The following is a 26135-nucleotide window of genomic DNA, read 5'->3' as shown; positions in this document are numbered from 1 at the left end:
AAAAAATAGGGTGTCTACATGCAAGCAAAAGGGACGGAAAGGCCTGAGCCAGGGTATGGACCAATGGGACACTGCCAGAAAAACTACTTTGAATCAATTTGTGACAAGCAGAGTAAGGGAAAATGTGGAAGTAAATCACAGAAAATCATTGTGATTGTAAATCACAGTCATGTAATGTTTTGCTTAAAAGCCATAAGGATTCACTTAAAAACTAAATGGCAAGTGATGTAAGGCCACCATGGTAGTCAAATGTAGTCAAGCATACAGTTTTTTAAATGCAATTTTCAGTTTATTTATTACATATTGCTTCTTGTAAGATATTTCTACATTGTTTATAAATAAAATAACCCTTAAGTAGTGAGGATAACAAAATGGTTATCCAAACTCCAGTAAACACTTCTGTATAATACATATCAATACAATATTGAAAAAGTAGAGAAAACTTGACTAATGTTTTCAAGGATACTGAAAACGTAGCACAAATGATTGTGCATATCTATGTAAAGAAACAGTATTTCAGAGAAGAAAGCAAATAGCATAAATGCAACACGTGTCCATTCCCAGCTGCTGTCTAGATTGAATTTTGATTCTCCACCTTAGCTGCTTAAATAGGGGCGGGAAGGAGGTCACAGATTCTCTGCTGTTAGTCACCTACATGATAAAAAAGATGAGAAAAGGGCAGAAAGGAATTTGACAAATTTGGCAAATGGAACCATATGCCTTTAATCAAATGAGAATAACTGAAAGATACAGAGATATCGAAATTTAAACTCTGCTACATAGCTGGAAAACATATACAGGAAGTCCCCAACTTACAACAACAAGACCAAAGTTTTGGTCATAAGTCAGTGCAGTTTTAAATTAAGTCACCATGTGACCAGTCTAAACTTTAAAACCATTTTTTACAATGTTAAGTGAATCCTATCATCATGAATTGAATTACATGGTCACAAGTCCAGATCCAGGTTATCCGATGGGGTTTTTTTGGAATTTGTTTTTTGCTGGAAAATAATAAAGTATCACAGGTTGCCATATTAGGCCTCAACTGGTCATATAAATTTCAGCTGCTTGGCAAATGGGGTGGTACAGCTGTCATAATTTTGAGGAGAGCTCCCTAATAACTTTTTTCAAGTCTGTCATGATTTTGAACAGTTGTTAAGCGACCTGTTTTAAGTTGAGGATTTCTGGATTGAGGATTTCTTTGTAAAAAGGTTACAAAGCACGGGACTGTTTTTCGGTCACTTCATGTGCCCATACTCTCATTCCCTCCTTTTAATGTTCTAAATAAAGTTACCTTCATTAATGAAAGCATACATCTTTGCAGCATGCCAGATTTCACTAGGAAATCCTGCACATACTGACTAGACTTTGTTGAGCTGGAAAGAAATGCATTGCACTGTTGCCAAGGTATCTTGAAGAGTAATTCTCCTTCCTTTGGCCCATCAACACCAAAACCAAGTGGAATGAGAGGAAAAGGAACTCCTCCCTGTCCTTTTGTTCCAAATCGCCTCTAGCAAAGAACTCCAGGTCCCTACAAGCACTCCCCACTTCCCTCCTCTGCAATTCTGGCCTTGGAACATTACAATTGAATATGTGTCTTTATGAAGAGATCCCTGCCTGAAAAAAAACTTTTGACAAGCCATATTCTTATAGTACTTGATGTGTGTCCTCACACTATCCAGTAATTGTTCACAGTGGGAGATTTACCAAGAGTTTTGACATGTCATGTGATACTGCAAATGTTTGCACTGGTCAAATATTCTTCAATCTCCTTCAATAATTTTACCTTCAAAATAAAAATGAAGTGCTCTGAGTTAGTATAAGATGGGCCAACTGCCAGGAGAAATAGGGAAGTTAAACTTTCCTCTCTTCTCTCTACCTCATGCAAACCCCTTTCCTTTGATTTGGTGATCTCAGCTGAAAAATGGGTGTTATGTGAATTTCGCTGTATGGGTATACTGCGTATACACGTACAATGACAAAGTATTACAGAAAAAATCTGAAATGCCCAAGTTCCAATGAAGCACCCAGGTGGTATTCAAGGTGTGAGCTGTTTTGTAATAATCAAGCTGCAAGGTGACCAGGGTGTGGTTCTTTGAAAGGTTTTTGCTTGCTTAGTACCGCAAACAGATTTTCTATACCCATTACCAAAGAAAAAAAAGACTGACGTGAATATCTTATATTGTGAGCAAAATAGCTAATCCCACAGCAAAGCTGCTAAAATTATTGTCATCCAGGAGGAAACAAGGATGGAGAGAAGCAGAGAATTCAAATTCAATCAGGTTTCTCAAGCTCTTCCTCTTTGTCCCAGTCCCTTTTGACCTGCTATTCTGCTACATTTGATCTTTCAATGCAAAGAAAAATTACCCCCAGCTTAAGGACCTTTCTCCTGGGCAGTTTTTGAAAGCTGCATTCTGTTTTTCTGACAAACTAGAAGAGCTTCTGCTAAACCTTCTGAGAATCCAGGGGTGGCTTTTCCCCTCTCTCCAGTATCTTCCTATCCTCCTTTTTGCCAACTATTTAAATCCCTCTCCCACATATTTACCATCACAAGACTATATAGGTTCTTGTTCCTGGACACTGATAGGTCAGGGAGGCTGTGTGGTGTCTTCTCCTTGGGTCACAATTGCTTTTTCTTCTAGAAAGGAAACTTAAAATGTTACTGAGACTCCATTCTGAGGAATCCCCCCTTATAATATTTAGTTTATTCAAAAATAGTTAAAATAGAAACCTTCAAAATATTAACAAAAACAAAAGAATAAAAAACACAACAAACAAGGCATTAAACAGAAAAGGTATCTTAAAAAACGAAAAAAAGATTAAAACACACACATATACACACAGACATAATATCCTTCCAAGTTGAATGCTGATTAATATAATACAACAGTGTTCATTTGCCACCCCTTGCAAAACAGGCCAAAAGAATTTTAAATTACTAAACTACTAAATACAAATTGTTAGCCTGTCATCTACACAATATGTCACAGTAGTGAGTACACCCCCCTCTCATTTTGTAAATATTTAAGTATATCTTTTCATGTGACAACTGAAAAAAATGACACTTGGCTACAATGTAAAGTAGTGAGTATACAGCTTGTATAACATTGTAAATGTGCTGTCCCCTCAAAACAACACAACACACAGCCATTAATGTCTAAACTACATATTAACCCTAATTTGTCCCAGATCAAATATCCACCTTTGTTTCTTAATTTAACCTCTTATCAATCGATTGAATACAGTAAGTCCAATCTCCAAAGCCAATCTATCTCCACCCTTCCAAAAACAGATATGATTGTTCCCCAATTAAATATAATAAGTCAATTTGCTATTCTCCTTCAAACCCCTTAAAAAAGACCCATTTGCTACTTATCCACCTAGAGAGTTCTCTATGTTATATAATGGCACATAGTTGAGCTTCCAGAAGAGGTATGAAGTAGTGTTTTTACCATTTTTGCAACAAAAAAAAACCCAACCTAAAACATGATGACATTACTATGGTATGCTGCAACTGGTCATAAATTTTAGGTGGTTGCCAAATATGATCATAGGAGACGGGGCTGATGTAACTTTGAAGACAGGTCATAAATAACTTTTTAAAAATCTGTCATGACTTTGAACAGTTGCTAAATGATTGCTGCTTGTAAGTTGACGATTACATGCACCCCATTGGGAATTCAAATTGTAATGTTGGTTTTCTGTCACTTTGTGTGCCAATACCCTCACCCTCTCCACTTAATGTTCTGAATAAAGTTACCTTCATTAATGTAAGCATACGCCTTAGCAGCATGCCAGATTTTCCTGGGAACTTCTGGAAATGCCTGCTGGACTTCATCGAGCTATAAGATAGAGAAAGAAGTGACTCACACTGTTGCCAAGGTGCCTTGGAGAGTAATTCTCCTTCCCTTGGCCCATCAACACAAATATTATCAGCAAGACAGCCATTCCAGGGACTTCTTAGTCCACTGTCAAGTGGAATCAGAGGAAAAAGAACTGCCCTTTGGTTCCGAGAGAGAGGTTATATGAGGGTGAGGTCCCAAGAGCAAAGAGGGACTCAAAGTCTATAATTCATGGTACTTTAGCTTTGCTACCTACATTGATCCTAGGATGATGGTTCCCACAGTAGAGGAGCTGGTTCAATACAGCAGAGAACAATCTCCATTTGTGTGGCTCGAAGTGAACTGAAAAAGGACATTTCCTCATTTTTTAGAATCAAGAATGTCATTGCCAAAACATAGGCATGCAATTGATAATAAAGTCTTCTCTCCACCATTGGAACCATCCTGTGCCTCTAATATTGCTCCACTATTCTTAAAATCCAGCCTCTTAGAAGGAGAAAGCTTTGGGATGCATATTTCAGCAAAGAATTCCGTCATCGTCAGCCATTCAGTCATGTCTGACTTTTCACTGCTCTAAGGGTCACCATTCTCCATGCCTCTCTGTCTTGCACTGCCTCCTTCAGATCTGCTATGGTCATCTCAGTGTCATCTTTTATACTGTCTAGCCAGGGGTGCTAGGATGGCCCCCTCTCTTTTTTCGGCTGATCACTCCAGCCTGGTTGACTTTTTGAGTGAGTCCGCTTTCATGACATGACCAAAGTATTTTCAGCATCTGTTTGGTGATCTTGGCTTCAAGTGGTATTTTGGGTGAGGACTTGTTTGTTATTTTTGTAGTCCATGGGATACGTAATAGTTGCGTCCAGAAAAGAACTCTAGATCCTGGTCCCCTTTCCTCTGCAATTCTGGCCTTGAAACATTAGTTGAATACACATCTTTAGGAAGAGATCCCTGCCGGGAGAAAAACAACTTTTGTGACAAGCCATATTCTTATGGCACTTGATGTGTGTCCTCACAATATGCAGTTATTGTGGATAGTTTGACAGTGGGACAGTTAACAGGAGTTTTGACATGCAAATGGTTGCATCTCCTTCTATCATTTTACTTTCAAAATAAAAATGAAGTGGTCTGACTTAGTATAAGATGGGCCAACTGCCAGAAGAAATGGGGAGGTCAAACTACCCTCTCTTCTCTCCACCTCATGTGAAAAATCTTTCCTTTGATTTGGTGACCCAGCTGAAAAAGTCGTAAATGGCTATGGTCCAAATGAAGCTTCTGGGTGCTATTCAAGGGCAGTCCGATGTGAAGTGTGTTATACCAATCAAGCTGCAAGGTGACCAGGGTGTGAGTGACTTTCTGAAAGGCTTCTCCCTTCTCAGTTGCTGAGCACTGCAAACAGATTTTCTTTACCCACTACAAAAGAAACAAAAGGCAACCTGATGTCATATATTGTGAGCAAGGTACCTAGTTCAGCAGTGAAACTGTTGAAATTATTGTCACCCAGGAGAGCCTGGCAGAAAGCAAGACTGGAGAGAAGCAGAGAATTCAAGTTCAACCAGGCTTCTCCAGCTCTTCCTCTTTGTCCCAGCTCCCTTTGACCTGCTATTCTGCTACATCTGGTCTTTCAGTGCAAAGAAAAATTACCGTCAGGTTAAGGACCATTTTCGTGGGCCAGTTTTTGAAAGCTGCATTCTGTTTCTCTGATAGACTAGATGAGCTTCTGCTAAACCTTCTGAGAATCCAGGGGTAGCTTTTCTCCTCTCTCCAGTATCTTCCTATCCTCCTTTGATTGCCAATTTGCCACCCATTACCATCTCCCTCCCACTTAATTACCATCACAGCAAGACAATACTGGCTGTTGTACCTGGAATCTCATTTGGCTGTTTCACAAGGGGTGGGCACTATTATTGTAGTAATATATTAATCAGTATTCAAGTAGGGGGTAACATTTATGTGATGGTTTTTTTTTTCTTTCAATACACTTTTTAATGTTTTGATTGTTTTGTGTTTTTTATATTTTAACTTCCCTTTAATTAAAATAATACAGAAAGATTTAAAAAAGGAGAAGAGGCAGAAATGGTTCCTTCGTGGAGTAGTCCATTCCTGAAGAAACTCTTTTTCTTTCCCTTTCAAAGTTCCCTCCCAACCCAAAGTGTGTACTCATCACACTGCTCCACTTTGTTCCATATCAATCACAAATCTGATTCTTTTGTCAGGAGGCCAGCTTGTGTCATCCAATTTACATGTTGGAGGACTTGGCCTTCCTTGTTTTTTCTCCTCAGAAAAAAGAAATCCCTGAATAATGTCCCAGAACACAGGAAAAGGAATCTAAGGAATTAAAATGCACTAAAGCTAGATTTATTTTGACTCAACTGAACACAATATCCTATAACAACATCCCTGTGGTGGAAAGAAGCCAAAGTTTAAAAAAAAACAAAAAACTTTTGCAATGAACTGTCGATTTAATCATGGTGTGTTCCAAAACTATATGAGTTTATCAAATATAAAAAGCTTTCCTAATTCAGAGGTTAAGGATGCTATGTGATCCCAATCAATTGGAAAAGTCTTTTAGGACCACAAAAGATTAAAAGATAAAACTGCTCCGGAACACATTTACCCCATTTCTTAAGATGACAACAAATACCCAGCCCTGGACTATCCCAATCCTCTGAGAGGTTAGCTACAAAATGAGTACAGTTGCTTTGAGTCCAGCAGCTCTTGAGAAAGCCAACTTACTGGAAATGGAACTTTTCACTCACTGACGACAGGTAATAACTGAGAGTTAAATCCAGAGGTAGATGGAGGAGGACACAAAGGCCTTGGAGTTTCCAAGAAGACTCCAGACCTCCTTGCCATTAAGCATTGTGAGGTGGTAGCTGCCATCCTTTAGCTCAGCATTTCTGCATACCAGAAATGCCAAGCCAGTGTCTTTGGGAAGTTATCCTCTAAAATCACAAAACAGCCTATTTTCCATTGTATTGCTGAGGAGGACTAGCTCTTTGGATGTAGGCTGCATCTTAATGTGAAAGCTGCATTAAGTTAGCTGCTTGAGTAAAACTCACTAACTTTTGGAAGCATGTTGTCTGTGGATGTCCCTCTTGGGCCAGCTCACACATTTATTTCTGCTCAGTTGAAGACACTTCCTGTTTTCCTCTACCAAAATATTAAGATAATTTCTTACTATTGGAAATTATTTTTTTATAGCACTCTTTGACCTGGTTAGGATAATTACAGTCTAAATTTGCCAGTGTGAATTTAAGATTCCTGGCAAATTGTTGAGGTATCTCCCAAAAGGCAGAAAGCCTCAAGGGAAGGCATGGTGGTCAGAAGAGCTTCAGTAGGAATGGGTTCTTAATGATTCAGAAAAGATTTGGCCTCTGCTCAATCTCTGAGCTGAAGCGAGCATTTGGGCAGAAAGAGAGAGAAGTTCCTTCTGAATAAATCTCTGTGAAGGAGCCCAGTCCTGAGGGAATTCCTTCCCTACCTTACCCTTCTCAGTACCCCTTCGCAGGCAAATGGTCTTCTCGCCACAATGCTTTTTACAGATCAGTAGGAATATTTTTTCTCCTTTGCTGTACATAGTGACCAGGTGTGTTGCTCCTTCTGAACAACTTTGAACATAGATGTCTTCTACAGTATGTCTCCTTCCCCATATACAAACACCCCCTCCCCCTAAATAAGAAGAAAACATTAAGAAAAGCACTAGAGCAGCTCTTCTGAAGACCAACTTACATCTTGAAAGACATCTTTCTTGGTACTAATTGACAACTGATAATTAGTGACAGTTGAGCCTGGATTAATGAAATCATAAAGCCAACAGAATTCCTATGGAAATGACAGGCTGGGGTTTTTCTTTCTAGGATCAGCTCCCTGTTATTTTGGTTTACATGCAGAAATCTTTTTTTGTATGCCAGAGAACTGTTAGAAAGTGCTGAGTTTAAGGACAGAGCTCTTTGTCTTTAAAATACTCCCCAGGTTTTTAACTACAGACCTCATTTTTCATACAGCAATCCAAGCCAGAAAAAATGTATTCATATTCACATTCTACCCAAACAAAATATGGTGTAGCTTCACGATGCTGGAAGCCCAAATCACATGACCCTCTTTTAGACATGTTCCCAAGGATCCAACTCAAGAAAGGCAAAATATCGGACTTTTTGATCCCTAGCTCTCCTAGTGTAGATTCCCCCTTAGTATGGAAGCTCTGTTAAGGCACCCACTTGAACAAGACTACTTATTACTGCTCTGTTGTAGCTACTTACGTGGCAATGTCCCTATGGTCCACATCACTGCTCAGCCTTCTTCATTCTTTTTGCTTGGATGAAGATATCCTTCTTTTTCTTCTGCATGCAGTCTATGTACACAGGAGAGAGAGAGAGAGAAAGACCGTTGGCTTACCTGAACGGTCGTTCTCGGGGCACTGCGAAGAGAGTCCAAATGCTGGGTTAACACAGCCTATCTGCCCTTGGACTGAGTGATGTTTTTGTTGACCACGCCTCCCTTTGCCTGCACATGCTCAGTTCGAAAACAAAGGCACCGTCCTGTAATCATTACAGTCAATACAGCCACATCGTTCAATATACAAACACCCGGGTGGGTTTGGACTCTCTTCGCAGTGCCCCGAGAACGACCGTTCAGGTAAGCCAACGGTCTTTCTCCAGTGCACTGCTCAGAGAGTCCAAATGCTGGGACATGCCCAAGCTATTGAGTCCCAGGGTGGGGAAGCGCCGAAGCCTCTGGCATTTCAGCCACTCTTTGTAATACTCTTCTGCCAAAGGAGGCTTCGGCTGAGGCAAAGGTGTCAATCTTATAGTTTCTAATAAAGGCCGTGGGGGAAGCCCAGGTGGCCGCTCTACAAATGTCTAGGATAGAGGCCTGGGTTGCCCAGGCTGCAGACGTTGCAGCGCTCCTGGTGGAGTGAGTGGTGACTCGTCTCGGAGCCGTCTTGCCCTGGTGTTCATATGCCAGTTTGATGCAAGCCCGTAGCCAACGTCCCACAGTGTGAGAGGAGACCTTGCGGCCCAGGGATGCAGGGAGGAAGGAGACAAAGAATGCCTCTGACCGGCGGTAGTCCTTTGTTCTCTTTACATACGTGCGCACGGCCCGTCTCACGTCCAGCTTGTGCCACTCACGCTCCTTAGGGTGGGAAGGATGGGGACAGAAGTTGGGCAAAATAAGTTCTTGAGTCCTGTGAAACAGAGAGTTAATTTTCGGAGCAAATGACGGATCAAGTCTCAATATTACTCTGTCTGGGTGAACTACGCACAAATCCTCCCTGACAGAGAGCGCAGCAAGCTCGGAAACCCTGCGAGCAGATGTAATGGCCACCAGGAAAGCGGTTTTGATGGTGAGGTGGCGCAGACTGGTCTTTTTCAAAGGCTCAAATGGGGCTTTGGTCAGGGCCTTAAGCACAAATGGAAGATCCCATGACGGATACCGGTGGACAGCTGGAGGGCTGATGTTCGCTGCTCCCTTGAGAAAACTCTTGATCTGAGGGAGCTGACTCAGCGAGCGAGAGGCGCCCTTTGCCAGGATGGTAGACAACGCTGCAACCTGGCGTCTGAGGGTGCTGACTGCAAGGCCCTTATCCAGACCCTCTTGCAAAAAGTCTAGGGTCTGGGGGATCGAGGCTGAGGAGGCCTCTATGTTCCTAGTCTTGCACCACTGTGAGAAGGCGGCCCAGGTGGCATCGTAGATTCTAGTCGTAGAGGGCTTCCTGGACGCTTGGATTGTTCGAATGACCTGGTCAGAGAATTTTTGCTTTCTCAGGAGCTCCCCTTCAAGTGCCAAACGGCTAGCTGCAGCCACTGGGGCTCCAGATGGATGATGGCCCCCTGGCTGAGGGCAATCTTGTCCCGGGGGATTCTCCAAGGTCTTTGAACTGAGAGGCTGACCAGGTCTGCGTACCAGGGCCTTCTGGGCCAGAAGGGAGCCACCAGAATGAGGTCTGCCTTTTCGGTCAGGAGCTTGTTCACCACTTGAGGGATGAGCGGAAGTGGAGGGAAGGCATACAGAAGTCCCTGAGGCCACGCTGACCTCAGAGCATTTGTTCCCTCCGCCTGGGGCGAGTGGTAGCGACTGAAGAAGCATGGGAGCTGTGTGTTGTTGTGTGTGGCAAACAGGTCTACCTGTGGCTTGCCGAATCTCCTCACGATCTGCTGGAACAGGTCCGGGTGCAGGCGCCACTCTGAGTGGTCGATGCGTTGGCGACTCAGCCAGTCTGCCTCCCGGTTGCTTATGCCGGAGATGTGATCTGCACTGAGAGAAGCCAGATGACATTCCGCCCACCTGCCCAGCGCTTCCGCCTCGAGCATGAGGGCCTTTGATCGAGTGCCCCCTTGCCGGTTTATGTGTGCTTTTGTCGCCACATTGTCTGTCATCAACAGTACGTGAGCCCCTCTTACTAGAGATGCGAACTTTCTCAGCGCTAGGCGAGCTGCCCTCAGTTCCAGCCAATTGATGCTGTGGACGGCCTCCCTCTGAGTCCATCAGCCTTGGGCTAGGTGGCCCTGACAGTGGGCGCCCCACCCCAGGAGGCTGGCATCCGTGGTGACAACTAGTCTCTCCAGCTCCTTGAACAAGCAGCCCTTCCTGACTGCCTTGGACCTCCACCATGCCAGAGACCGGATCACCTTTCGTGGGAGCCGAACCCGCTTGAGTGAGTTGCTGTTCTTGGTCCTCTGCATTGGCAGCAGAAACCACTGCAGCTCCCTGGCGTGAAGACGAGCCCAGGGAACCACCCCCATTCACGAGATCATTATCCCCAGGAGCTGGGACAGCTGAATGATGGGTACCGACCTAGCAAGGCTGCAGTGCTTCACTCTGCGTCTCAGGTTGGACAGCCGGTCTGGCGAAAGAAATACCTGGCAGGAGGTGGAGTTGATGACCGCACCCAGGTGCAGTATACAGGTGGATGGTCGGAACTGGCTCTTCTCCATGTTGACAGAGAAGCCATGGTACTGCAGGGTCTGCACAGTTAGAGAAACATCGCGGTGTGCCTGCTTGGTGGTGAGAGAGTGAATGATTATGTCGTCTAAATAACATTCCAGACGAACCGGATGGTTGCGGAGATGAGCCGCTAGGACTGCCAGAATTTTGGTGAATGTTCTGGGCGCAGATGATAGCCCGAAGGGAAGAGCCCTGTACTGGAAATGCTTCCCTTCCGCACAGAACCTCAGGAACCGCCTGTGTGCCACATGGATGGGGACATGCAGGTAGGCCTCTTTGAGATCTATTGATGTCAATAGGTCCCCCTCCCTCACACAGTCCAGGATGGAGTGGAGTGACTGCATCTTGAACCTCTTGTAAGCCAGATGCTGATTTAGGCTCTTGAGGTCCAAGATGGCCCTCCACCCCCCTGAACTCTTGGGCACTAGGAAGAGGATCGAATAGAAGCCCCTCCCCTGCTGATCCCTGGGGACTGGCTCTATCGCCTCTATCTCTAGGAGATGGCGGATTTCTGCCCTCATGCGCTCCCTCTTTTCTGGGTTCCTGGGGGTAGGACAGCGGATAAACTTTCTTTGGGGAAAAGATAGGAAGTCCAGGACAAGGCCCTTGCGAATGGTGTTGAGGACCCACTTGTCCGATGTTATCTCCTCCCACCTGTCGGCATACAGCCGTAGCCGACCCCCGATGGGGGGATCCCTGTGACCGTCACTTTCCTTTACGAAAGGGCCGGGATCCACCACTGTTGTTTCCTTCTCCTCGGAATGGTCTCCGAAAGGAAGACTGGGATTGGTTGGCACGAGCCCCGAAGGACCTGTCTTGGTGCCTATCACCCCCTGCCTGAAAGGGCCTCTGATAGGAGGAAGGGTGAGAAGATTGCCCTGTTTCCTGGCTCCTGTAGGGTCTCTTACGAAAGGATCCCGCCCCTTTCCGGTCACCCCTTTTAAAGGTTGCCGGAAGGATCTTGCGTTTGTCCTTGGTTTCGGTGACAAACTTGTCCAGGGCCTCTTCAAACAGAAGCCCCCCTTTAATGGGGCCGATGCCAGCTTCCATTTAGCCTTCATTTCGGCCTGCCAATGCCTGAGCCATAGAAGGCGGCGGGAGGTGATATTGGAAGCTAGAGCTCTGGAAGAGAATTTCGCTGCTGTCAAGGTGGCATCCGCCGAATACTCGACAGCGGTAATAATCTTGGTTAGCTCATGGCGCCACCTAGATTTCCTGGGCGGGGGTCTGGACCTGAGTTGGCGCAGCCAGAATAGGGTGGCCCTAATAAAAAAGGAGGCAGAGGTGGATGCCTTGATGGCCCAGGCAGACGCCATGTGTGTTTTCTGACATGCCTTTTCTGACCTCTTATCTTCTGCCTTAAGTCCCTCTAGGAGCTCAGCTGGCAGGTTGGAATTGGAAGTCAGAGACACGACTGGGGCATCTACTTCCGGGAATTTGAGGATTTCCTCCATTTTATCTTCTACTGCATATAGAGTTCTATCCCCCCCACTGGGGGTTGGTCAGGGTGCCTGGCTGTAGCCACTGGCGCTGCACCGCGTCCATAAATAGGTCTGGCACAGGAATAACCTCGGGAGTTTCTACTGTCTCTTTGAACAACCCATGCTTAAGATCCTTGGAAGTGGAAGCCTGAGAGGCCTCAGGTCTGGACGTGGGGCCTAACTCTGTGGCCGTCATGGCTTTGTGTAAGATAGACTTGAATAATGACGGCTGAAACAGGCCAGTGAATTTTGGCTTGTCAGGGGCAGGGTTCTCATCCTCGGAAAGGACGAAGATCTCCCCTTCTTCCTGCTCAGAACTTGAAAGCCCAGAGTGAGAGGGGCTTGAAGATGGGGAGGAGGATGCAGGCTCCTTAGAAGTGGAGGCCCTAGGTTTGCGTTTTTCCTTTGGGGCCTTGCCCTTGCGAGAGCCCTTGCGCTTAATGCCTTCAGCTATCCCTTGGGAGATGGCTAAGGAAATTACCTCCCTCATTTCATCGGAAAGAGCAGGGCTTTTTCCCCTTTTCTCTTTTGCTTACTGGGCCTGCGCTGGCTAGGCCTGCCTGAACTGGGTCCACCCCTCCCAAAGGGGGAGTTCTGGACAGAATCTCGTTCCTCTCCAAGGGAGGAGCTAGGGGAATCGGGGTACCCCCAAGATGCTTCCGGAGAAGGATCCCTGGATGCATAGCTATTCCCAAACAAGAATTCACTTTCCCCGGGGGATTGGGCCTCACGATCAGGGGAAGCTGACTCCCTGCTGCGACGGTCTGGGCTAGGTTCTGGCTGAAGGGGCCTTGAACCCTCCCTGGGATCCATTGTGGCTCTTGGCGAAGATCTTTCAAGTGAGCCTTTATGCCCCTTGCCTTTATTTGCAGAGGGATCCAGCTTGCTGCGCTTGCTGGAGGGCCCCACCTGCTCCCCTAAGGCCTCCCTGCATTCCTCAGCCATTTCAGGTCCCCACGAGGCCTGGAATATAGCTGGATTTGGGATGGGCACGCGCTGGCCTTTGCGGTCCAAAAGCGCTGGCAGAATCTCCAGGAGGGAAGGGCCGCCTTGGGGTCGGATTCCTTCCTCCCACCGCCCTCGGTTCCCCGAGACTTAGCTTATTTTCCGGAGGGAGAGACTAGCTGGCTCCCCAGGCTAGTCCCCAGCCTCCCCGCGGCGTTCTGCAGTCGCTAAGGGCTCGCTGAGGCTCCGCTGGCTGGCTGGCTCTCCGTCTTGCTGTCCTCGCTCCTCGCACGCTCCGAGCTTTGCCGCTCTGCACAGTGAGTCGGATCGATCCAAAATGGCGGGGGGTGCGCGCGCAGCCGCTTCCCCCTCTTTCCAGCCTCAAAAAGCGCGCGAAGACTCCAGCCGTCGCTGCTGATGCCGGGCAAAATGGAGCAGGCGAGGGAATCCTAGCAATTCGGCTCGCTGGTTTTAGAGCCTTCCCAGAGCCTTCGCTGGACCTTTCCTCTCCATGGGACGCCCCTGCTCCGACAGGGAACTTGGTTTACCCCACCCTTTGCTCCAGTTGCTAGCCAGCCCCCGCTGTGCAAGCTTTTCCAACCCCCTGCAGTGCTTGCAAATAGCAGCAGCAGGGAAGCCCGGTAGCCCTTCTCTTAAAGCGACAGAAACCTCAATGGAGGCAATAGACAGACCTGATGTAGAAGCGTGATTTCCTTTATCTGAGAAGTTAAACGTGGTCCAAATTGGGAAACTTTTTCCAGCCTTTCTGCTCTTAGACTGGAGCTCTCCCAAAACAGTCCTAACTCGGGCAGACTGAGTTTTCGAACTGAGCATGTGCAGGCAAAGGGAGGCGTGGTCAACAAAAACATCACTCAGTCCAAGGGCAGATAGGCTGCATTAACCCAGCATTTGGACTCTCTGAGCAGTGCACTGGAGAAAGAAAGAAAGAGAATATCCCTCTCCAACCACATCCCTCCTCAAGACTTATCCAATTTGCATTACCATGCTGTTCCACTTTGTGATATAATTTTTGTCTTTCTTCGGCCAGAAAGATTGCCTGTGTCCTTCAATGTAGAGTTTGAAGGACTTGCTGGCCTGGCCTTTCTTTTCTTTGTCCCCAAACAGCATTGGAAGACTTTTGCCGACAACGTTCTCGGAATCTCAAGAACCTAAGAAAAAGAATAGAATGGACTAAAACTTCTCTTCCAGACTCTACTTGCTTTATGTTTTGTTTCAGGAATAGCATTTGGGCAAAGAGAGAAGCTCCTTCTGTGTAAATCTCTATGAAGAAGCCCAGTCCTGAGGGCATCCCTTCCCTACCTCACCCCTCTCAGTTTCCCCATGCCAGGTAAAGGCTCTTCTCACCACAGTGTTTTTTGGTGACCAATAGGAAAACTTTTTTTCTCCCTTGCTGTACAGTCTCTAGGTGTGTTGCTTTCTCTGGACAGCTTTGAAGATCAGATCATGGATGTCTTCTACTGCCTGCCTCCTTCCCCACACATAGACAAACCTTCCACCTCCCAAACAAGAAAATATATAGAGAGCAGCCCTTCTGAAGACCTACTTACATCTTGGAAAACATCTTCGTTCTCCTTCACTTTGCTCTCCTCAGTGACCCCTGGCAATTGGTGAGCTTTGACCCTGGATGGATGAAGTCCTACCACCAATAAAATTCCCAGAGAGCTGAAGGGGACCTGCTCCACCTTTTCTGCATACATTTTTGGCAGCCAAATATCTCTAGAACCTAGAAACAAATCTCTCAAGCTGCCTCTTTCTCAGCTTTTGGTACAGAAGCCAAAGCTCTTTGTATGGAGCCTTTCTAGAGACAGCGCCCTCTGTTCCTTCTGTTTAGGTGCAGATACCTTTTTCTGCAGGCCAAACTTTTGTTAGATGGTGTTGTTTAAGGACAGAGAAAGAGCAGAGAAATTCTCTCTTGAGGTGTTTAACTTCAGACATCATTTCTCATAAAGTAATTCAGACCAAAAAAAAAAAATTATAGAAAAGATTCTATTCAAAGAAAATATTGCATAGCTTAATGATGCTGGCCCCCAAATCACATAACTCTTTTAGACTAGTTCCAGTATTGAGGGATCCAGTTCTTAAGGAAGCCAAAGGATCAGGTTTTTCCCTTTTATTCAACAAATTGATAAACTGCCCCTTAAAATGGAGGCTTTATTAAACCACCCATTTGAGCAAGACTCATGATGATAACTCTCTGCCAGTAACTCTCTTTTGTCCTTTGGTGCACATCACAGCTCCCCCTCTCATTTCTTTCTGTTTGCATGAAGCAAACAGTTCCCCCCTGCTTTTACATCTGTACACCAAGTTCAAGTGGAAGAGAGGGAGAGAAAGAGAATATCCCTCCCCAACCAGATCCCTCCCCAAGACACAGATAAATCAGCAATCACTTTGTATCTCTTCCTCTTCATTCCATCTCCACATCATGATGCATTCTCCCTCATGCTAAATCCAGACTGGGTGTTGGGGATGGGGAAGTTCCCATTTTTATAGAATATATTTTCTCAAATAAAAGCAATATGGTGCTGTTATTGTTTTAAATGAGGAATGAATTCACCAGCTGAGTTTTTCTAGGGTCAAGACTTATCCAATTTGCATCCTCTCTTAAATTTATTCATTTCTCCCTGTTTGAAAACCTCTTTAGAGATATTTTCATGTTCTGTACAGTATCTCACAGTCAGTCTCTTATATTTCAGCTAACGTATCCCTTGACTATGGCATACTCTTGATCTGGCAAGATCAAGCTTTGAAGTTAATTTTGCTTTTGCATGGGCTACGACTTTTCCTGCAACAGTTGTTAATTGAATCACTGCAGTTTTTAAGTTAGTAACACGGTTGATAAATGAACCTGGTTTTCCCATTGACTTTGCTTGTAAAAAGGTTACAAAAGGTTATCACATGACCCGGGACATTGCAACTGTCATAAACATGAGTCAGTTGCCAAGTGTCTGAATTTTGATCACATAAACATGGGCATGCTGCAACCGTCATAAATTTGAAAAGCTGTCTTAAGTCACTTTTTTCAGTGCCTTTTTGTAACTTTGAATTGTCACTAAATGAATTGTAAGTCGAGCATTACCTGTATTCTATTTCTGTTGGTCTCTTACAGTTCAGCTTCTTTATCCTTGTCTGTGACAAATCCTTGATCTGACAAGTTAATTTTGCTTTTGCATGGAAGTGTTGAGGTAGTGTGAGGCTGGATCTCAGGGAAGTTCTCAAGACTAACCTGGATATGGGGGAATGACTTGCATTTTGGGGGAATTGGGAGGTTCTTAGCTGATTTCTATGTCTTTTTACAGCTGTTGTTGTTTTTACTATTGTTTGTGAGTGTGTTCATAAACAGACAAGCAGGCAGGCAGACAGACAGACAGAGGGACAAATAAATGCTGATTACTGCAATTTTTCCCTATATAGTTTTCCAATGTAAAGGGAATGATATGCCTCAAATCTGATGTTGGTAGTATATTTCTAAAAATGGAACTCCTCATCCTCCTTGTTTCTGAGGTCTATATATGTTATTTCTATTAATTCTTCACCGTTTCCTTCTGAAATTAAAAAAATATATTTTTGTTTGCCAAATTTAATTTGGTACTTCTAGTGGAAGAGCTGGAAATAAAACATTTAATTTTGAAAGAGCCATCATTTCAACTGCCACAATTCAACTCAGAATATTTAAATACTTTTATCCCACTTTGTCATTTCTTTATTTTTTCAATATTGGGATGAAATTATTATTAAATAGTTGATTGATATTTTAAAAATATTTGTAGAGATTTGAAGGAGTTTCTATAGGTATATTTAAAATACTAGCTATCTCACTTAGTATTTTAGGAAAGGGATGGAAGAACATGAACTTTGACTTTTAAAAAAGTATTGTTAATCCCGAAGAATCAGGACCACATGTTAAATTCAAAATATTTATTGCTCAGGCCTACAAACAAGAATCTAGTCCACTAACGGTCAGCACTAAATTGCTGCTAGTTAACTGAATTTAAGGGGGGATAGACTTGAAACATGTATGGACGTAACAATTCTAGGCAGAGTCTTCTCTTGACTCACTCAAGGCTCTGCCTCTTCTTCACCTACACCACCCTCTCCTCCAACTCTCCTCCCTCCACATCAATAGTTCTATGGCTTCTTTGTAGTCATCCTCTTCTTGCATGGCTTTTTTGAAATCTGAGTTCACATGGAAACCTGACAGGAGGCAGTAAGCAGTTTCAACACTCTTCCTCTCCCACTTATGAAATGGCTAGAGAACCAAGGGGCAGTTGCTGAAAAATGAGAACAGCATTGAACTTCTGAACTTGAAGGCCAGAAGTTCAAGACCCATAGCATGCCTCCCCTTGGATGTGCCCATAGAGGCTGTAGATAATTTTTATCTAATTTTTCTCTTTGATTTCTTTTTTGCTCCAAAGACCTACTGCTAGGGTTTCTATAACATGATTAAATAATAAAGGGGAACATGGACAGCCCTGCTTGTTACATTGTACAGTAACAAAGTCCAATCCCCTGCTGTAGCAACAGACCTATACTATTTCTGATAAATGGCTGTCCAGCCTCTTCTTAAAAGCCGCTAGTGATGGGGCACCTACAACTTCCAAAGGCAATTTGTCTTTTGTGACTGGGAATTGCACAGAATCATAGCTGCTAATTCTAATCTAGGCATTGATATTATTAGTGTCAGGGTTCCAAGTAATATACTCATGGCAAATAGAACTCCAAGGCAAGTGTTTTCCTAAAGAACAGTTTTGTTAGATACATATTGGCATACACTGGTGAAAACCAACTCTAATGGTTCCTGTGGTTTTCACCTAATTAAAAGTAAAAGTTTTCCCCTTTTCCCAATCAGTCAATCACATGGTCCAATCAATGCGCTGTCCAGTTACTTGGTAACTTCATTACTCCTCTCTTCATCCAACTGTGGGAATGTCCTTGGTTCCCAGAGAAAACTATTTTGTTTTGGTTACTAACTCCTCCAGCTATCTCTATTCCCCACTCCCTAACCCTCATCTCTATAGTGAATCCTCAAAGATGGCTTGTGTCAGGCCAGTTCAGAGTTGACAATTAGTTCTACCACATTGTGACAGGCCTCCCAGGTAAACCTGGGAGAAACATGACTAATTCTACCTTATTGTAAGACTACATTAACGGAATCTTGAAAGTCCGAAGGTAGGCATTTTGACTGAACTTCTGTATTCTTTATCTTGTGTTTGCCTTAAATGGGTGGTCTGGAATTAGGGACATATAAAGGTCCCATAGATACAAGAAAGACACTCTCCTATGAAAAATCCTAGTCTATCCTCAATAGAGTTCATGGATTTGCAGTATGTTTCATTGTTCCTCTATCCTGGGGAGATGATAGTTAGCCAGTGACAGTTCAAACAAGCAGGTGAGATTTAGGCACCACATGGAATTTTGTCCCAAGCTTCTAAACAGCCTAAGAAGAGACAAATTACATGGCAAAATCAGCATCAACCATATATTTGATAGAAGAAAAACCCACATTTGCAGAAATTCAACTATCTCTTAGTCCAATCTTTCATACTACCAACCTGCTGCAGCATATTAAAACCGATTATACCATAGTTGGCATCTGCCACACAAGACACACAGTCTCAGTGCCATCTTTGAAACTCAAAGAACTTCATAGTACAGAGGTCCATTCTTCCAATGATCTAGAAGCAAAAATACCAGGATTTACAGTAAGGTCATAAAGTACAACGGAGCAAATTCAACTATTACAAATAATTGCTGTAGGTTGTACATGGAACAAATGAAGGCCCTTTCCTTGAGACAGTGGAATTTTTTTCATCCATCTTTGAAAGGTAACTGTATACTATACTATACTATACTATACTATACTATACTATACTATACTATACTATACTATACTATAGTTACTACTATATAGTAACTGTATAGCTGGATCGATAGAGGAGGGTGGGAGGTGACAGCTCCTCTACTGCTAGGTCACCTGCATGGAAATGAAAGGTGAAAAAAACTAAGGAGGGAAGTTGATAAATGGCAGGGGACTTTATGGCTCCAAACAAAGGGAGAAAATCTGAAAGACAAAGAGATATTAAAATTTAATCTGTTTGCTACATAGGTGGGAAACATATACAGGTTTTCTACCTATGGTAGTTTTCCTCAACTTATGACAGTAACTGAGCTCAAAATTTTGGGGTGGTAAGTCATTGCAGTTTTAAATTGAGTCACCACATGACCAGATTTAATTTTACAATCATTTTTACAACAGTTGTTAAGCGAATCACATAGTGGTTAAGTCCCAATGTAGATTATCTAGTGGCTGTTTTTTGCCATTATTTTAATTTTGCTCTAAAACAACAAAAAAATCTCAAAGCATGATCATGCAAACATTGGATGCTGCAAATGATCATAAATCTGAACTTATTGCCAAGTCCTCGAAATGTGATCACATGAGTTTAGGGTTGGTGTGACTGTCATAACTAAAGGGGCAGGTCATAAGTAGCTCTTTTCGAGTCTCTCGTGACTTTGAACAGTTGAACAGCAACAGGTCATAAATTGAGGATTACCATTGGAGGGTAAATCAGATATGCTATTGATTTTCTGTCACTTTATGTGCTGATGTCCTCACCCCCTCCTCTTAGTGCAAATAGTTACCTTCATTGATCTTTTTGTAGGTCGTTCCAACCTGCCAGATTTCCCCAGGAACATCTGGGAAAGCCTGCTGGACTTCATCAAGCTAGAAGATAGAGAAAGAAGTGACTCACACTGTTGCCAAAGTGTCTTGGAGAGTAATTCTTCTTCCCTTGGCCCATCACACAAATATTATTAGCAACACATCCTTCCCAGAATGTCCTCAAGTGGAATGAGAGGGAAAATACCTTCTCCCCACACACAAACACACTTTGGTTCCAAGGGAGTAGTTATTTGAGGGTGGGGTCCCAAGAGCTGTGGGGGACTCAAAGGCTGCAATTCTTGTTAGTTTAGTTTTCCTGCGTACATCGATCCTGGGATGATGATTCCCACAGTAGAAGAGCTGGTTCAGCACCGGCAAGAAGTTTCCCATGTGGGTGCAAGTACTGTGGAACTGACAAAGAAAGGACACATTTGCTCATTTCTGAGACCAAAGAATCTCACTGCTAAACTACAATGTGTGCAATTTATAATACATCCTTCTCTCAGGCTCTGGGACCATCCAGTCCCTCTAATAAGGCTCCAATATTCCTAAATTTATTCCGAAGAGATCCCTGTCTGAAGAACAGCAACTTTTGTGACAAGCCAAGTTCTCATGGTACTTGATGCATGTCTTAAGGAACAATCCTCCAGTTATTGTTCACCCAGGGACATTTTATAGAAGTTTTAAATTTGATTCTGTGAATGTTTGCACTGGTCAAATGTTTCTTCAAGCTCCTCATGGGATTTCCTTACCTTCAAAATAAAAATGAAATGCACTGAGGTGGAAGACTGCCGAAGGAGGCCTCTGAGCGTCAGGCCAAAGTCCTCCTCCACCAACTTCTCCACTTGAAAAGAAACATAAGAGATGGTGCTATTACTTTTGGGGAACATTTTCCCATCCATGTCAACAGCAGAAAGGAAATCCCAGAAATGTTGGTGAAGGAGGTACCTCAGAAACATCTTCATCTTGTATCTCCATGGTGGCCATCCAATAGAAGATAGAGGTCTAACAGCATGGATTCCACTGATGGGTCCATGGCTGGTGTGACCTTGGTGTGGGATCAAAAGAAGAGATATCAGTGCCCATATTAGTATAATAATATTAGTCTTTATTGTCATTGTACAAAATAAATACAACAAAATCAATGAGCAACCCTCAGTTTCATTTTTCCCATAAGAATAGGATAAACTGGGTCAACTGCTAGGAGAGATGGGGAGACCAAGCCACCCTCCCCTTTCTTCTCTCCACTTCATAAGCCACTTTCCAAGCCTCAAAATGGCTACCGCTATCTTCGCAGGCTTTTCCGATCCACAAAATGGCCACCAATACTAAGTGTGGCCAGGTGATCTGCAAAATGGGCCAGCAAACTCGCCTGGAACCGCTGCGCGTGAAACGGCTGGTTGCGTGTCCCTCAGAGTGCCCAGTCAAGGAGCGCCGCGGGGAAACAGCTGTGGAGCCGTAGCTCGTGAGCTGGCCGATCTGATTGCAAAGCAGGCTTCCTGAGTGAACTCGTGGCCACAAGCAGTCAGACGGCTGAAGAGAGACAGCCAGAGAGCAGTTTCGAATTTCCCTCCAATTTGTCAGAATAAAGAATTATTTGAAAAACCAATTTAAAGGAATAAAAAAAATTTTGGGGAAAAAATCGCCAATTAAAGTTATAATTGAATTTTGGAAGAGAGAGCAATTCTCACAGCCAGTCCAGGTTGGACTGAGTCTGAAACTGGGGAGGAGCCACAAGGGCCTGATGACATCATAAGTGTAGACTCAGTCAGATTGGTTAATGGACGGAGCATACCCAGTCTGGTTGCTGTCTCTACGATCACAGGAAAACTTTTTTTCTCCCTTGCTGTACAGTCTCTAGGTGTGTGGCTTCCTCTGGACAGCTTTGAAGATCAGATCATGGATGTCTTCTACCACCTGCCTCCTTCCCCACACATAGACAAACCTTCCACCTCCCAAACAAGAAAATAGAGAGAGAGCAGCCCTTCTGAAGACCTACTTACATCTTGGAAAACATCTTCGTTCTCCTTCACTTTGCTCTCCTCAGTGACCCCTGGCAATTGGTGAGCTTTGACCCTGGATGGATGAAGTCCTACCACCAATAAAATTCCCAGAGAGCTGAAGGGGACCTGCTCCACCTTTTCTGCATACATTTTTGGCAGCCAAATATCTCTAGAACCTAGAAACAAATCTCTCAAGCTGCCTCTTTCTCAGCTTTTGGTACAGAAGCCAAAGCTCTTTGTATGGAGCCTTTCTAGAGACAGCGCCCTCTGTTCCTTCTGTTTAGGTGCAGATACCTTTTTCTGCAGGCCAAACTTTTGTTAGATGGTGTTGTTTAAGGACAGAGAAAGAGCAGAGAAATTCTCTCTTGAGGTGTTTAACTTCAGACATCATTTCTCATAAAATAATTCAGACCAAAAAAAAATATTTATAGAAAAGATTCTACTCAAAGAAAATATGCATAACTTAATAATGCTGGGCCCCAAATCACATAACTCTTTTAGACTAGTTCCAGTATTGAGGGATCCAGTTCTTAAGGCAGCCAAAGGATCAGGTTTTTCCCTTTTATTCAATAAATTGATAAACTGCCCCTTAAAATGGAGGCTTTATTAAACCACCCATTTGAGCAAGACTCATGATGATAACTCTCTGCCAGTAACTCTCTTTTGTCCTTTGGTGCACATCACAGCTCCCCCTCTCATTTCTTTCTGTTTGCATGAAGCAAACAGTTCCCCCCTGCTTTTACATCTGTACACCAAGTTCAAGTGGAAGAGAGGGAGAGAAAGAAAATATCCCTCCCCAACCAGATCCCTCCCCCAAGACACAGCCATGTCTTAAAATCAGCAATCACTTTATACCAATTCCTCTTCAGCCCAATTGATTTGCAACACCAGGTGCATTCTTCAACCCGCTGAACCCTAAATCTGGATCAGGGGAAAAGTTCTCCCTTTTACAGAATATATTCTTGCAAAATAAAAAAAACCACATGGTGCTGTTATTCTTTAAAAAGAGGAATCATTTCATGTGATCAGCCCAGATCCAGGAAGATACAGAGCTAATTTTCACATCAAATCAGTTTTCTTATGTGCAAGGCTGACATAATTTGCACCCCTTCTTAAATTTGTTCATTTTTCCCTAGAAAGTCTGACCCAGAGTTTGAGAATCTCTGATTTAGAGAGGTTTTTTCATGTTTAATATAAAGTATTCACAGAGTTGGGTTACAGGTAGTCATTGATTTATGAACACAATTCAGACCAAAATTTCTGTTGCTAAGAGAAACATTTGTTAAGTGATTTTAGCTCCACTTTACGACCTTTCTTGCCCAAATTGTTAAGTGAATCACTGCAGTTTTTAAGTTAGTAACCCTGTTGTTAAGTGAAACTGGCTTCCCTATTGACTTTGCTTGCAAGGGTTTGAAAGGTGATCACATGACCCAGGACAATGCAACTGTTATAAACATGAGTCAGTTGCCAAGTGTCTAAATTTTGAACATGGGCATGCTGCATCCGTCATAAGTTTGAAATGCTGTCTTAAGTCACTTTTTTCAGTGCCCTTTTGTAACTTTGAACGGTCACTAAATGAATCATTGTAAATCGAGGACTATCTATTCCTAATTCTGTCGTTATCTTACAGTTCAGCTAGCTTATCCTTGCCTGTGACATACCCTTGATCTGGCAAGATCAAGCTTTGAAATTAATTTTGCTTTTGCATGGAAATATTGAGGTAGTGTGAGGCTGGATCTCAGGGAGGTTCTCAAGTCTAAAATGAATGTGAGGGAATGGCTTGCAATTGGGGGAACTGGGATTTATTTTATTTTTTGTTGATTTCTATGTTTTTTTACAGCTTTTGTTTTTTATTATTGTTTGTGATCTGTCCATTGCCTTGAAGTCACTGGAGATAAAAACAGTGAAGAAACAGCTCGTAAACAGATAGCCAGGCAGACAAATGAATGCTAATTACTGGAAGGTTTTCCTTCCCTCCTTTTCCAATGTAAAGAGAATGATGTGCCCCAAATCTACTGCTGATCGCATAATTGTACAAACAGAACCTTTTTACATGTTCTTTCCATGAATTCTTAACTGTTTAGTTTTGAAACAAGTTAAACCCTTTTCTTTGCCATATTTTATTTGGTACTTCTACTGGAAAAGTTCAAAATAAAAAAAAAACAGTATTTAATTTTGAAAGAGCCATCACATTAAATCTTGCAATTCAACCCAGCATATTTAATTATTTTTAATCCCACTTTTTCATTTCCTTCACTTTTTTCACATAATAAAATTATTATTAGTTTGTTGATTTTTTAAAATAAAATTAATTCCTAGATATTAGAAGGATTTCCTTTCTATGGCTCTATTTAAAATACGTTATCTCATTTAATATTTTAGGAAAGGTATGGAAAAACATGAATTGTGACTCATTGTAGATTGTAGAGTTTATTTATATGCCGCCCTTTTCCCTGGGGGGACTCAGGGCGGCTCACAACCCAAAGGGGAGGGGGAGACAAACTTTTAACATATAAGACAATACATAATTAAAAAAACACAACATTCATACCATTTGGGCGGGTTACAGTCTTAGCCCCAGGCCTGACGGGATAGCCAGATTCTAAGGGCTGTGCGGAAGGTCTGGAGGGTGGTGAGGGTACGAATCTCCACGGGGAGATCGTTCCATAGGGTGAAAAATGACTGGCACTTCTACAAATTATTTCAAAACTATCTTAATAGCCTTAGCTGTATTACTAGAATTTGCAATAGATATCACCTGCAAACAAATAGTCACCAATTAAGAATGGTTATAGTTCATAATTATCTTTAACATGAATTTGTATGTTACTGAACTAAAACTGTTGCCTATTACTAAAAATGGTAGATGGTGTAGCCCTTCCTAGAGCTAAAACTTTGCAGGCTATATATTAAAATCAGGCAGCTTTCACTGAAAGAATTGCACAGCTTTGATGGTTTATCAGCTTAAGCAAAAAGAATGCCGTCTGGAGCCTTAAATTGTTTATCTTTAATATAAAGCAATATATTTCTGAAATACCTGGATATTTAGAGAAAATAGGAGGCTGTCTTTCTGGGAGATGCATCTGATCACACCCTTTTCATCCAACATGTTTGACTTGCCCCTGATTTTCCACCGTGAAGATATATAGATGGAAAGCCATTGTTCCATGTACAGTACAGCACTCGTAGGTTGCTGGTTTTTTGTTTGTACATTAAAGCTATTGAAATAAATTGTTTGGATTTGGGTTCCTTTCCTCACATCTGTAATGCAAAATTTAAATTAGGGCATATAAACTTGCTCAAGGAAATGACATGTAAATTGCTTCATGTTTTTTAAATCCTAAGCAGGCTGGTTTCAATAGGACAAGATAAAGAAAATAATAATTATCTACAATGTCATGATCAAGTTGCCAAAATTATGCATTGTTAACTTTGCCAGAAGTTTGGGTTTGAATGCAACAAAAATTACTGGGGACACCAAGTTGATAAAGTTCTTGAAAACAAACAGGTCAAGATCTTGTGGGATCCAAACAGGCAGACATCTGGCCCACAACGCAGCTGACATCACTACTGTGGGGAAAAAAAGTCTGGTTCATTGATATTGCAATATCAGGTGATGCACGATTTGAAGAGAAACAACTAGAAAAAATAACAAAATATCATGATGTGCAAATTGAAGTTAAGCGATTGTGGAGGAAGAAATCAATGATTGTACCAATAGTTATAGGAGCCCTTGGAGCAATACCCAAAGGGTTGCCTAGATGCATGAAAATTTTGAACTCATATTAGACTTGAATATTCTGACTTTGCAACAACAACAAAAACACCTTACTCGGAACTGCCTATAATACTCAGCTGCTACCTTAATAGCTTTTAGGTTGTTAGGACTTAAAACTGTTAAATTTTTATCAGTCCCAGACTGTGAATTGAATAATAAATTTTAAATGGGTACTAAAAAAATAACACACCTAGTGTGAGTTGAGAAATGAGAGTGTTTCCCTATCATTACAATAAAATGCATTCTGTTTTTTTTCTCAGATGTAGTAAAAGTAGTTTATTTCAAGAGTTATTTCTATCAATTTTCATAAATTTTCAAGCCTGTATCTTTCTTCTTCTTTAAGTAAATAGCTCTAAAACAATCTATCTCCCATCAGTGATTATATTTCTGTTTTTATTAATTGAGTAGCAGCCATACTCTACTTTCACACACTTTCTTTGAGCACATCCTACTATAAAAAGT

General features: G+C 42.8%; 1 long non-coding RNA gene across 2 annotated transcripts; it reads right to left on the bottom strand.

Moving 5' to 3' along the window:
• Positions 1–230: 230 nt before the first annotated feature.
• On the bottom strand, positions 231–25821 carry LOC116510974. 2 transcript variants are annotated; one of them, XR_004255704.1, is made up of 12 exons: positions 24933–25821; positions 20841–20940; positions 20645–20736; positions 20098–20303; positions 19874–19955; positions 18784–18906; positions 14216–14382; positions 8102–8193; positions 4099–5252; positions 3761–3842; positions 2546–2638; positions 231–651 (listed from the first exon to the last, which is right to left on the bottom strand). It is a non-coding gene; the product is annotated as an uncharacterized LOC116510974 (long non-coding RNA). The 2 variants fall into 2 exon arrangements; XR_004255705.1 differs by having other exon boundaries at positions 20217–20303.
• Positions 25822–26135: the final 314 nt, after the last annotated feature.

The sequence above is a fragment of the Thamnophis elegans genome, chromosome 7 (assembly GCF_009769535.1).
Source record: "Thamnophis elegans isolate rThaEle1 chromosome 7, rThaEle1.pri, whole genome shotgun sequence".
Lineage (NCBI taxonomy): Eukaryota > Metazoa > Chordata > Lepidosauria > Squamata > Colubridae > Thamnophis > Thamnophis elegans.
Note: the sequence above shows the minus strand (reverse complement) of the source record. Positions and strands in the feature narration are given on the sequence as shown.